This window comes from Bos indicus, chromosome 6, assembly GCF_029378745.1.
Source record: "Bos indicus isolate NIAB-ARS_2022 breed Sahiwal x Tharparkar chromosome 6, NIAB-ARS_B.indTharparkar_mat_pri_1.0, whole genome shotgun sequence".
Lineage (NCBI taxonomy): Eukaryota > Metazoa > Chordata > Mammalia > Artiodactyla > Bovidae > Bos > Bos indicus.
In genome coordinates this window covers 25824676-25835815 of record NC_091765.1, presented here as the reverse complement: position 1 = coordinate 25835815, position 11140 = coordinate 25824676, and positions in this window count along the sequence as shown.

Here is an 11140-nt window from a genome sequence, read left to right as displayed (position 1 = left end):
CGTTTGAGATGAGAAGAAAGCATCTCTTGCCTAAATTATTTGTATTTATAATACAGGAGGTTTTCAGTATCACATAATTTTACACAACTCAAGTGGAAAATTAGATTTTAAAAGTGAATCAAGCTCCCAGTAAGAGGTAATTAAATCTAGAATGTTTACGCCTTTTCTACCTTACAACCATAAATCTTACTCTCCATTCATTCTTTGAGCTGTTTTTCATATACTGTTTTGTAAGACATCGGGTGACGTTTCATTGTTTATAATGCCTGACTTTCCTATGTAATCTTTTTGATATATATATAGATCAAGTCACCTGAGGGAGAGCTGTAACCTAATCTGGTTGATGGTCATTTTCTGTTTAGTTTTTAATTTGGTCCTACTTCTAATAAGTGATTATTGCAGAATTCGAAGATAAGAATGATGTTTGAATCAGTGAATAGAAGACTGCCCTCTCAGTATGGAAAGAACTCTGGAGTGATTTATACTTGATATTTGGAAACATTCTAACATGTTTAAAGGTTTCTGTGAATAGGAAATTAAATTCCAGATTTGACTTTTCTGAAAGAATTAAAATTTCTGTAAATTTAGTTACAAAACTGAAATCACTCTTGCTTTAAACCGTCGAATTTTACTTGAAAAACTGTAACTGCAACATGGTTGTAGGGCACTCTTTGTTTCCTCATTATGTCAAGTCGAAAAGATCTTTTAACTAAGAATTGGCAAGGAAGTCTGGATCCATTTCTGATCTGTTAGTAGGGCATCTTTTTTCAGCTACCTCCATATCAGGCCAAAGAGTAGCTGAGGGAGGATTAGTAATTGGATATTTAGCCCTTCACATGTAGGTCATTAAGCTCAGGCTGGCATAGTGATGTGCCAGAACTTTCAACAGCTGTTCAGTTGCCCCTCAGGGATCTGTTTTATGAATAATTATATATTTTTCAGGGCTAATACCTGATAGCCTTATTAAAACAAAAATTTTAAGTTACTTACATGTTTTCTTTTGACATAGCCCTTTTTATAGTCATAGGATGTGAATTTTAAAATGATTCTAGTATCATCCAAAGCAAGCACTAGCAAAAAATGGACAATTTAACCAAACATACAGAAAGCATATAGAAAATACAGGAAGGCAAAAACCATAATATGAAACAGTATTATTTTCATTAATTTGTAAAACTCATTTATTTATTTGACATACTTATTGAGTCCCATGTTTTTCTGTCTTAGTATTGTTGATACAAAGATAACTAAATCGTGATCTTTGTTCTTGAGGAATCCTTAGTCTAGTGGGAGAGCTGGTGTTAAATATCATACAGTATAATGTACTTGAGATGCCTGTACATGGAAAGGAGCAACTAAATGTTCCTGGAGGTGAGTGACATAGTTTCAGAAACTGAATAATTTGTTCTATCTTAGAAAGTAAATAGAAGTTCTCCAGTTATCAAGATGGAAAAGTATTTTAAATATTGGGAACAGTGAAAACAAAGGCATGTCATAGTTTGGTACATGACTGATAAGCAGTGGGTAGGATGAGAAAGGAGGAGGAAAGACTGACCCTAAGGGTTTTTCTAATTTAGACAACTGTGTTAGCCCCTCAGTCATGTCTGACTCTTTGTGACCCCAGGGACTGCAGCCTGCCAGGATCCTCTGCCCTTGGGATTTTCCAGGAAAGAATACTGGTGGGTTGCCATTTCCTTTTCCAGGGGATCTTCCCAATTCAGGGATTGAACCTGGGTCTCCTGCATTGCGGGCAGATTCTTTACCATCTGAGTTCTAATTTGGACAACTGTAGGAATGTAATTCTGTTAACTGGATCATTTGGCAAATAGTAGAAGAAAATTAGGTTTTTAAAAAATTAGTTTGGTTTTGAATATATGGGTTCTGGGGAGTCTGCAGAACATCTAAGTAGAAACAGATCTAGAAATTATCAGCACATATTTGGTATTTCAAGCCAACATCAGAGGTTGAAATCAGAGATGCTAGATCATAGGTTACAAACCTTTAATGTCTATTATGACTAGAAGGTAAATGGCACAAGCTGCCTAGAAGAAAAGTGCCACAAGCCTGAGAGCATAGTCTCTGTTTAATCAGGGAACAAGTTCCAAGTAGTGGGCCTAATGCCATCAGAGCTCAATTTTTTAAGAGCAGCCAGAGGTCTGGTCTTCTATATGAAATCTGATTTTTAAGTGTTGGTAACTTATTTTGTTTGTTTTTAAGTACTAAGCAAAGCATGTCTTGGACCACATTTAGACAGCAGCCAGTTTGTTAAATTGGACTGTAGATCACAGGTCCCCAACCCTCAGGGCCATGGACCAGTTAGGAACCAGGCTGCACGGCAGGAGGTGAAGGGTGGTAGCAAGCAAAACTTCATGTACGGCGCCCAGTGGCTCACATTATCACCTGAACCAATTCCCCCTCGGTCCCCCTCCCACCACCACCATCCATGGAAAAATGGTCTTCCACAAAACTGGTCTTTGGTGCCAAAGAGGTTAGAGACTGCTGCTATAGATTGTAGAGAAGAGGGCTACAGATAAAATCAGAATGTTAGGACACAAATATGGTAATAAATAAAGTGATGAGCTCCTCCAAGATGCTTGGCCTGAAAACATAGAGCAGTCATCACAAATTATTTTAAGCCTAGTTCTGATGTTTTATACGTATGATAGTACTCTTCAGCAGGTTGGGGTGGTATGGGAATAGAGTTATACTTGTAGGTATATTAATTTGAGGCTAAGCAAAAAAAAAAAAAAAAGGCCTATTTTAAATGACATGAAAGGTATCTAAAAGGCAGAATCAACCTATCATCTGTAATCATTTCAACTTGCATTTGGATTGCCTTCAAAAATATAGAAAAAGCTTGTAAAAATGTTTTTAAAAATACCGTATCCCCCACCATCCTGAGTAATATGTGAATATTGAAGACTATAGGAAGACGACTGGAGACAGTGTGGTCTGAATCTCCTCATAAAACAGATAGAGCATCTAGGATAGCAAAACGACAGTAATTACAAGAACAAATCATGGCTACAACAAGAAAGAATCCTTTTAAAGTTCAAAATGTGAACAGGTGGGAGCAAACCTCCAACTTAATATCAGAATCTGCGTAAGAGGAAATAGTGGGAAGACAACAGAGTAGCCAAAGGCCATGAGAACCTCTGACTGCCAGCAGGTATTCACTGACAAGCAAGGGAGATCAATATGAAATTAGCAGCAGAACTGACAGACTCTAATTTCAGAGTGAATACAGACGGATGAGCAGGAAGGTCTGAAGGTGCTCATGGGGTGTGGGGGGGTCTATGAATTCTCAAAACTTAATAAACCTGAGCTTCCTTCTTGGAAAAGAGCCCAACACTAAGGGGAAACTTCTGGGAGTAGAATTCCAAATTAGATAAGAGACCATAGAAGCAGAGAGAAAAGGTCCAGATGACAGTGGGAGAAGAGAAGACAGAGCTAAGAAATGACCAGAATATAAAAGTGTCGTTTTATGAAAACATCAGAAAAGGAAGCTCTGGAAGCTAGAAAATCTATCCTACACACACCTGTCTCTTAAAACTATAGAATAGCTTATTTAAAGTAAAAATGTGCCATGAAAAGAATTATAATTGAATTCTATGTAAAGCTGTTATAATAAAAATATGAAACAGCAAAAAAGATGAAAACTGTAACCCAATATTTCAAAACAAGGGAAATTTTTTTAAATGCTAGAAGATAGAACAACATAAACCAGAAAAACTCAGAAATAATGTGATTGGAGAAAAGATTTGAAGAGGAGTAACAGAACTCAGAAAATATGAAATATAAAAAGTACATAACATACTGAAAGTGTGAGCAAATATAAGAGGAAAAGGAAATAGAAGTAAAACTGTTCTCAAGTGACGTGATTGTCTATGAAAAACATCCCCAAAAAACAAAAACTACTCATGGAATTAATAATTGATTATAGCAAGGTCACAAATGACGAGGTTAATTTAGGAAAGTTCCTGTCTACCATCGATGAACAGTTGGAACTTAAAATTCAAGAAAACATTAACACCAAAAACAAAGGTATGCATCTAACAAAATATACAGGATCTATATGAGTGAAACTACAAAACTGATGAAAGAAAGATCTAAATAAATACAAGATTCTGAGTACATGGATTAAAAGACAATATTGTAGGGACAAGCTCAGGTCTTGCTTTCCCATACCATTTTCCAATAAAAGGGACCAGAGCTCCTTGGAGAAAGGGCTGACTCTAGGATTGGGGTAAAAACATACAAGATGAGCCTGGAGCATGTTGTAGGACCAGAAATGAAGGAAATGCTTGAACACACACACACATACAAAGATGGGATATGTCAAAGGAACATAGGAGCCAACTGAATGAGCTCCTGATGGCTAAAGCTGGAACAATTGTAGAAATAAATTTAAAAGTCATATTGGATTATAACCCCAAATATAAAATAAATAGTTGTTCTTTTGCTGTTATAAATCATAAATAAATATGGAGGAAGAGATCAATCCCTCATGCAAAGAAACTCCAAATAATTTATATAGATGCTCCATCCTCAAGGAGGAGGAATATAACTCCTTAATCTTTAGGTATGAGCTGCCCATAGCACTTCCTTCCAGAGAGTTCAGTATGGAAGAGAAGGTTTTAAAAAAGTAACTTTATAGTGGAGAAGTCTGACAACATTTGTCAGGTGATCAAGGTCAACATCAACAGTGATAAATCATACCTTTGATATAGTATGATGAAATGGCACCTCTATGGTCTTCCTCCAAACCTACAAGCCAACTCATCATAAGAAAAAATATTCCATAAAACTAATAAAGGAGCATTTTATAAAACACCTGTCCTGATCCTACAAAACATGTCAAAGCTGTCAATGCCATCAAAAATGGGGAAAATCATGATATGTGGAATCTAAAAAAGGAAGGGGGCAAAGGAACTTACCTATAAAATAGAAAGAAAGTTACAGATATAGAAACCAAACGTATGGTTACTGGGGGGGGGGGGGGGAGGAGGGGGACAGGGATAAACTGGAGGATTGGGATTTACATACACACTATTATATATAAAATAGGTAACTAACAAGGACCAGCTGTGTAGCACAGGGAACTCAACTCAGTACTCTGTAATGGTCTATTTGGGAAGAGAATCTGAAAAAGAGTGGATATATGTGTAACAGACTCACTTTGCTATGCACTGGAAACTAACACAACATTGTAAATAGTCCCAGAAATTTTTTAACTGAAGAAAATTAGAGAAACTCATAGCTAAGAAACGCCTAAAGGTACATGACAACTAATTTTAATGTAACCTGGATAGAATCTTGGAACAGAAAAAAGCGTTCAGATCAGATCAGATCAGTCGCTCAGTCGTGTCCGACTCTTTGCGACCCCATGAATCGCAGCACACCAGGCCTCCCTGTCCATCACCAACTCCCGGAGTTCACTGAGACACACGTCCATTGAGTCAGTGATGCTATCCAGCCATCTCATCCTCTGTCGTCCCCTTCTCCTCCTGCCCCCAATCCCTCCCAGCATCAGAGTCTTTTCCAATGAGTCAACTCTTCTCATGAGGTGGCCAAAGTACTGGAGTTTCAGCTTTAGCATCATTCCTTCCAAAGAAATCCCAGGGCTGATCTCCTTCAGAATGGACTGGTTGAATCTCCTTGCAGTCCAAGGGACTCTCAAGAGTCTTCTCCAACACCACACTTCAAAAGCATCAATTCTTTGGCGCTCAGCCTTCTTCACAGTCCAACTCTCACATCCATACATGACCACAGCAAAAACCATGGCCTTGACTAGACGAACCTTTAACATTAGATTAAAACTAAGGAAATCTGAATAGAGTATGGGTTTTAGTTACTATGTCAATTATTAATAAATATACCACATTAGTGTAAGATATTAATAATGACAACTGGGTACAGTGTATATGGGAAATCTCTGGAATGTCTTAGTAAAAAAAATGATTCTGATCAAAATTTAAGCTTTGTTTTCTTTACAATAGTTCATTGAAAGAAAGCCATCAGTTTTCTTCCTAAATGCTAGAAATTCAGTTTGTGACCAAAAATAAAGTTAGGCTCCTCTTAGGGTGAATATTATTGACCCACAACGAGTTTTTGGTTGTTGTCAAATACATGTGTGTGGAGGTGTGGGAGGTAAAGGTAGAGTTTGTTTAATAACTCCATTATGCAAAAATGATTATCCTTTTTGCAAGTCTTGGATTCCATATATTTCAAAACTGTATCGTTTATTCTTTTTAAGGAAAAGCATTTTCCTCAGTGCATTTTTTCTTTTATTAAAGAGAATTCTTAAACAATACCTTTAAAAATAGTATATGTATTCTCATATAATTTTTGCTTAGTATAAAAGAGAGCATCACTTTATGAGACTACAGTCCCTAAATTAGGACTGGAATTGACATATACATATTACTATATATAAAATAGTTAGCTAATAAGAACCTACTGTATAGAACAGAGAATTCTACTCAATAATCTGTAAAGGTCTATGGGAGAAAGATCTAAAAAAGGGTCAGTCAGTTCAGTTCAGTCACCCAGTCATGTCCGACTCTTTGCGACCCCATGAATCGCAGCACGCCAGGCCTCCCTGTCCATCACCAACTCCCGGAGTTCACTCAGACTCACCTCCATCGAGTCAGCAATGCCATCCAGCCATCTCATCCTCTATCATCCCCTTCTCCTCCTGCCCCCAATCCCTCCCAGCATCAGAGTCGTTTCCAATGAGTCAACTCTTCGCATCAGGTGGCCAAAGTACTGGAGTTTCAGCTTTAGCATCATTCCTTCCAAAGAAATCCCAGGGCTGATCTCCTTTAGAATGGACTGTTTGGATCTCCTTGCAGTCCAAGGGACTCTCAAGAGTCTTCTCCGACACCACAGTTCAAAAGCATCAATTCTTCGGCACTCAGCTTTCTTCACAGTCCAACTCTCACATCCATACATGACCACTGGAAAAACCATAGCCTTGACTAGATGGATCTTTGTTGGCAAAATAATGTCTCTGCTTTTGAATACGCTATCTAGGTTGGTCATAACTTTCCTTCCAAGGAGTAAGCGTCTTTTAATTTCATGGCTGCAGTCACCATCTGCAGTGATTTTGGAGCCCAGAAAAATAAAGTCTGACACCGTTTCCACTGTTTTCCCATCTATTTCCCATGAAGTGATGGGACCGGATGCCATGATCTTCGTTTTCTGAATGTTGAGCTTTAAGCCAACTTTTTCACTCTCCACTTTCACTTTCATCAAGAGGCTTTTAAGTTCCTCTTCACTTTCTGCCATAAGGGTGGTGTCATCTGCATATCTGAGGTTATTGCTATTTCTCCCAGCAATGTGGATTCCAGCTTGTGCTTCTTCCAGCCCAGCGTTTCTCATGATGTACTCTGCATATAAGTTAAATAAGCAGGGTGACAGTAGATATGTGTATATGTGTAACTGATTAACACAACATTGTAAATCAACTCTGCTCCAATAAAAATTAAAAAACAGACAAATTGAGAAAGTATTAACTGACAAAAGGCAAAGACAAAAACTACAGTCCTCTCAGTATCTGTGTGGGATTGGTTCCAGGATCCCCACAGTCAGCAAACTCTGTAGATGTTCAAGTCCCTTACAGTTGTCCCTCCTGGGTATCCCCTGGTTCCTCATCTGCTGATGCAAAGGGTGGACTGTATTCCTTACCTACCAAAAATATTTTTTGCAGGATTCCTTGAGAATGCTAATTCCCTCATTGAATTGAAAATACTAGTAGAATTTATTATGACCACTTAGGGATAACTTGAAGAGTCCCTTTAAAAAGTTTTTTTCATTAGTGTTGCTTCTTTCTAGGACAAAGTAAAGTCTGTCTTTACTTCCCTCCATAGATAGCTATCATACATTTTGACTTAACTATATCTAGAAGGGTCGGAGAAGGCAATGGCACCCCACTCCAGTACTCTTGCCTGGAAAATCCCATGGACGGAGGAGCCTGGTGGGCTGCAGTCAATGGGATCACTAAGAGTCGGACACGACTGAGCGACTTCACTTTTACTTTTCACTTTCATGCATTGGAGAAGGAAATGGCAACCCACTCCAGTGTTCTTGCCTGGAGAATCCCAGGGATGGGGAAACCTGGTGGGCTGCCGTCTATGGGGTCGCACAGAGTCAGACGCGACTGAAGCGACTTAGCAGCAGCATATCTAGAAGGGTAATACATTTCCTTTCAGCCTTTAGTGGGGTAAAGTTCATTCATCTTCTAATCTAGGAAATGAGTTAACTCCTAGCAACCTCTGATACTTATTAGAAACACAACTGTACTTTGGAATTAGTTAGCCGTTTTTATTTCATAGTCTCTTATTATCACTGCCAAATAGAATAGCAGATATTCCATACTGCCATGTACTTACCAATGGATTTCATTGAAGAGCATTGTTTTAAAATCTATTACTTGATTGTGACCTGACTAGCACAGATCAGTTTTTTCCCGGAGACAATCTGTTCAGCCTGGAACGTCTAACCACAGCAATTTAGCTACCTGTTAGCCTCCACACAAAAGTGTGATGGACTTATTAAAAGACAGTCTGAATTGATAATTCTATGTCATACCTAATAAATCAATTTTCTACCTCCTATCTCTAATATTGTTTAAGTAAAGGAGAAATTGGATTTAGGTTTCAATGTTTGTTTTTCTATGATCCTTAAATCATTTTACTAAATTAATCTGAATGTCATTTTGCTAACATGTGAAATAATGGTTGTTCAGCTATACTACAAAACGTTCAGTGCTTGGCATAGTGTATTAACCTAGTAATTGTACCATAGATGGCAAGCTCTTATTTTTGTATCTTGCTGTGCTTCTCCATTGCTTCACATGCTGTGTAAATAGCTGATTTGCACATGATAAGATTTGGAGGTATCTCCCACAGTATTATAAAATGTCACTTTGCTTGGTCAACAGACTAACCAAGGAGAATGCCTCTCCTTTGGTATACAGAATTCACTGGATATGAAAAGGCTTTGGCAATCTTATTTCATCTCTGAAACTATCTTAAGAAGTCTTTCAAATATCTTTGTAAAAAGTTAAGGATGATGGTTTTTATTACCAATAGAAGTAGCCTTATTTGAACATCCTATATTTAAATGACTACTTAATACAGTGACTCATAGGTGCTTTCTAGTGGAAAGCAAGTGCTCAAATGAAACAAATTTTGTTAGGCAATAGTGATATGCTTTTAACTGGTTAGACTCTGGTAAACACCTGACAACGAATAGTACTTTAACCGAATAGACACGTGTCATGCACCACATAGTCGAACCACAAGCATGTAGCTGTAAACCTCAAATGAAAACAAAAGGCTGTTCTCATAAAATTTAAAATAGTCCTTAATCTAAACAAAAAAGTGTGTAACGTTTAAATGGCTATAGTGGCTTCATATCACTATACATGCAATGCAGAAATTGTGGGACTACATTGAAATCTATTCAAATGTAAAGCAATAAAGCACTTTCACGTTATCTCGTATTTATAATACCTACCATTCATAAAAACTTATATTTCTTCAACAGTTATTTTTCTAAGAGGACAACTTATTATTTTCTATTTACCCCAGGACAACTTATTATTTATAACTTTAAAGTGAAAGTAATAACCAAATATTTTATTTTTGTATAGGTACTTTAGCCATGATTTATATATAAAACATGATAGCAAATGAAGTTTTAATCTCAATAGAGGATAAAGACAAACAATTTTCACATTTCAGTTCTTTATAAAAAATATACATATTTCAAAAGGAAGTATGCTTAACTTTGAGATTTTATATTTTAGATTTCATCTTGTGGCCCTATCAAGTTGACTATCTTTACCTGTGTTGTCTAGAAGATTTAAGCTTAAGGTTAGGGTTCTAGAAAAGGGTTTGGAGAGAGATGAGGTTAGATTTAAGAACCCGTTATGCTTAAACCTGGCCATACTGCTGCTGTTTATGCTAGGTCATGTCTGATTCTATGACCCCAGAGACTGTAGCCCATCAGGCTCCTCTGTCCATGAAATTTCCCAGGCAAGAATACTGGAATGGGTTGCCATTTCTTTCTCCAGGGGATCTTTCTGACCCAGGTCTCTGGCTTGGCCAAGAGGTGAATTCTTTACCATTGAGCCAGCAGGGAAGCCCCAAACATGGCCATAAGAATTTTCAATTTTATTTGAAAAATCCCTTTACCAACATATTATTCCTTCCTTTGCCAAAGCATCCCCACATGGTTTCCAAATCACCTCATCTTAGTAGGTTTTATTCATAGCAAGTTTCTCTTGCTGAAGTTTACAAGAGCAGAGCTGGTTTAGTTAGTGTGGTCTTAGCCATTCTAGGGTATTCACTTTAATTCTAGAGAAGTGTCCTAATTAATTTTCTGTTGCAGAAGTAGTAAGGACTGGAATCCCCTTTCTGAATTTCTGCCTAGAACTGGAATCCAGAAAGCACAGGGAACTCCAGCCAGCCAGTCTGAGGATCCAGACAATTGTTTATTGTCATAGCTATAGCTAGAGGTCTACTATCATAAACTCAGTTGCCCGCTAGTGTGTTAATGGTCGACAATGCTGATTCACACGTAAGAAGAATCATCTAGTTTTAAGAAATGAATGTTGAATCTATTCTAACATTATTTTGAAGTGATTGGTGGTGGTACAAGTTAAAATTTTAAAATTCAAATTCTAAAATTTAGAGTGATTTTTTTAATAATAGCATACCCATGGTATAAAAAATTTCAGATGACCATACAAGAGAATAAAATTCCATCAAGTTTTCCTGAGTTCGCAAATCCTCACCACCCTCCCACATCAAATGGTAAATGTGAAGACAGGCATTTAATGATATAGGCATGTTGATGATTATGTGCTGAGCAGAAAAGTATCATCCCCAGTTTTCCTAGATTGCCCCTCTGTGCTTCTGAATTTACAGGATGGCAACTGGTTTAGTTTAGCTCTCAAAAGTGAAAATTTTCTTGATTTTTCTTATTGAGTAAAAAAGTAAAAGAATGAGAGACTGAAAACTATAGCCCACCTAAGTTTAATCATTAATAGTGAGCCCTTCTGTGAACTTAGGTCCTGATTTTGGAGTTTGGAATCTGACCTTTCTTCCAAAGATAAACATTGTTGCAGGTT